Consider the following 3,775-nt stretch of genomic DNA (forward strand, 5'->3'; position numbering starts at 1 on the left):
AAGCAGGAAGGTCGCAAGTTTGAACTCAGCCTGGGCAACTTAGGCACTTAAGTTTTAAGATCCTGTCTCAAAATTGTCAGAAAAAAATTTAAAGGAGCTGGGGCTACAGATCAGTGTAAAGGCCCTGGGTTCAGTTCCCAGGACTACACACACAAAGTAAAAAACAACTGAGATATACAGCAGCACATGAGTGGATAAAGCAAATGTGGTACACTGGTGTGATGGAATATTATTTGGCTGTAAAAAGGAATGAAATGGTGGCACATGCTATAACACAGATGAACCTTGGAAATATGCTGAGTAAAAGAAGCACTGTATGATGCCGTTGGTCCAAAACAGGCAAGCCTATAGGAACAGAAGGTACAAGTTAGTGCTACGTAGGGCTGCAGGGGCAGGTTCGGAGTGACGGCTGATGGGCATCGTTGAGGTGATTAAGCAGTGATGGGTGCACAGTTCCAGCCACAGCAGACTGTGTGGATTACCTCTCAATAAAGTGGCAGGAGGCGTTGTTTTGTTTTCTGTGGTGCTGGGGCTGCAGCCCAGGGCCTCGCCCACGCCAGGCAAGTGCTCTAAGTCCTGAGCTGCTTCCCCAGCAGAGCTCCCAGCACCAGATGGGCTCTGGACCCCGGATCTTTCAGCTCCAGGCTGCGGGCAGCTTTCCAGCTACTCCCAGATCATGTCCCCCTCCCGTGGAGCCTGCTGGTGGCCGAGCCCAAAGCTTCGGGCGGCACCAAGATGACACCCCCTGCGACCCACTGTCAGCCCGGCCCTATGGCGTGGTTTGTTTTTCTAGGGCATAAACATATTTTATGGAGAAATAAAATGCACGATAATAAAGAGGGGGAGGGGAGCGCTTCCACAGGCCCACATTTTATTCGAAGGGGCCGTGATTTGGCATCCCTGGCTCGAATATGAAATTATTACACAAGAATTGACTCTCGGCGTCTCCGATGCTCCCTGGGATGATTGCTCCTATAACTTATGGAGACAGCTGAGCGTTTGTACTCAAGTGATCACATAAATTAATATCCATATGTGGAAATGCTGTGCTGGGAGCAGGCCTGCTTGCTGAATGCATCCCAGCGATGCTCCGCACACCTGAGGGGGTGGCCTGGCCAGGCCCTGCGCACAGCTCCACTCGAGGCCAGCGGTGTCCAGAATACAGTGAGAAGTGAGGGACATCACCCCGTAAGCAGGGACGAGCCCTGGAGGTCAGCAGGAGGAATGAAGGCAACTGCTTTCTTTCCTTTTTTTTTCTTTTTCTACACTGCTGGTGATGGAACTCAGGGCCTCACACGTGCCAGGCAAGGACTGTACCTCTGAGCCACGTCCTTGGCCCTCTTTTAATTTTTTAAGAATAAATAAACAACAAAAAAAAGCACGCACCTTAAAATTTAATGTTTCCCTCCTCCGGCACGGGTTTAGCCTAAAGCTCTAATTACACGTGTGGCAGTGAAGGCCTCCCAGTCTTCCTGCTTGCCAAAAGCTTTTATTTTGCTACGTGACAGGAGACAAAATTATCCCTTTCTCCCTAGGAGATTGCCAACCCCATGCCAAAGGTCCGCGGGGCTGGCGGCAGCACCAGCAGGAAGTGCCGATGGCCTTTGTGTGCAGAGCAGGGACTGAAAACACATGAGAAAAGAATGGGCATGTCCCAAACTACCTTCGCCCTCCTCATTCATTCATCCATTCATTTCTTGAAGTATTCAGCCTACATTTTTTGTGTTCTGAGTGAGTCAGAAAAGCCTTAAAGAATCTTGCCTTTGTGCCAGGATGTGGTAGCACACACCTGTAATTGCAGCACTCTAGGAGGCTGAGACAGGAAGACTGAGAGTTGGAGCCCAGCCGGGGCAACTTAGTGACTTAGCAAGATCCTGTCTCAAAATAAAAAAAATCAAAAAAGACCTGGGGATATAGCTCAGTGCAAAGGCCCTGGGGTCAGTCCCCAGTGGCACACGACTGTAATCCCAGCACTCGGGAGGCTGAGGCAGGAGGATCGTTGCAAGTTGGAGACCAGCCTGGGCTACAAAGCAAGCTCAAGACCAGCCTGAACTGCATAGTGAGACCCTGTCTCAAAAAGACAAAAGACAAAAAAAAAAAAAAAGATCCTGCATCAAGATGGAGGTGTGTCAGCCAGCAGAGCCCTCTCACGAGGGGCACAGTTAATCCCACTGTGTTCATTCGGGGGCTTTTCACACAAGGTAAATGTATGACCTCAGGTGATGGATAACCTTCGTGTGGCTCAATGGGAAAGTACCCATATGGGTGGTCTCTGCAGATTTGGCCACTTCCTCCTATCCTTCCCACCACAGGGCCACCTCTGTCCAGCTGGCAGCCAATTAGCCTCCTACTAGACGCAACCGCATTGAAAAACCAAGCATTTGTCCCAGCACTCTGGGGCGCTGAGCCGGAAGGACGTAAGTTCAAGTCCATTAGCAACTTAGCAAGACCCTGTCTCAATAGAAAAAATAAAAAAGACCTGAAGATGTAGCTCAGTGCTCCCTGGACTCAACCCCCAGTACCACAATAAAAAGGAAAACATCACGGAGTGCACAGTAGGGAAGAAGAGGGTGTGCAGCCTGGGACCACCACGCCGGGAAATGCAAAGGGGAACAAGGACGCACGTGTGGGCCCTGGGGGGTCCAGTCTGTCTTTGCAGGGGGTCGCAATGACTGAGAGGCAGTGACACTCTGGGGGCTGCCTGGTTCCCGCGAAGTGGGGTAAGACCTGTGCAGCTCCAGCACACAGCTGCTGCCCCGAATCTAGAGGAGACTCCGGCCTCTCTTTCTCAAAGAGGACCCAAACCGTAGCCACGCAGGAGAGACGCCGCCACACTCCAGAAACTTAATTGTGATTTCTTTGCAAAGCCCATGCCTTCCCACAGTCCAATATTTCACAAAAAAAATGGGAATGGAAATCCTTCCCCACTAAGAACGAACAGTGCAACGAGGGACAGAGAGCCACCGAGGCGGAAAAATTGCTTCGCAATATCCGCAGCGAAGTCTTTAACCAGCCCCGGCTGAGCCAGGGCTCCGGCCAGAGACAAGAGGTTTCCCGAGCGTGGTAGACGTTCCCCAGGGTTCTGCCCACAAGTCCTAAGGGCTACGTGGCACCCCGTGGTGCCAGGCCCGCCCGGCCATCCTCCCCCAGGTCTCTTGTGGGCCACAAGTTGGGGGTGGGGCTCCAGGCGTGGCCCCACGCCCTGCGGTAGATGGAAGGTGGCCCAGGAACACTCCGGGGCCGCTGCGGGAGGAGGCTATTTCAGCCCGGCTGCTGTGGGGCTCGGCCATGTGTCACTTTGCCCCGAGGAACACAAACACACGCTGCTTAGCAACATTTCAGTCAGCGGTGGACTACGCACACAAACGTGATGGTGGGGCCCTGAGATAAGAACGCAGCTGAAGCGGGGGCAGTGGTGCACGCCCGTGATCATAGCACTCCGGGAGGAGGCTGAGGCAGAAGGATCACAAGTTTGAACCCAGTCTGGGCAACAGAACAATTTAGTGAGACCCTGTCTCAAAATAAAAAATAAAGCCAGATGTGGTGGTGCACCCCTGTAATTCCAGCAGTCAGGAGGCTGAGGCAGGAGGACGCTTGTAAGTTTGAGGCCAGCCTGGGTTACAAAGTGAGTTCAAGGCCAGCCTGAACTGCATAGCAAGACCCTGTCTCAAAGAAAGAGAGAAAGGAAAGGAAAGGAAAGGAAAGGAAAGGAAAGGAAAGGAAAGGAAAGGAAAGGAAAAAGGAAAGGAAAGGAAAGGAAAGGAAAGGAAAGGAA

Source organism: Chinchilla lanigera, unplaced genomic scaffold (assembly GCF_000276665.1).
Source record: "Chinchilla lanigera isolate Chin_1 unplaced genomic scaffold, ChiLan1.0 scaffold00165, whole genome shotgun sequence".
NCBI lineage: Eukaryota > Metazoa > Chordata > Mammalia > Rodentia > Chinchillidae > Chinchilla > Chinchilla lanigera.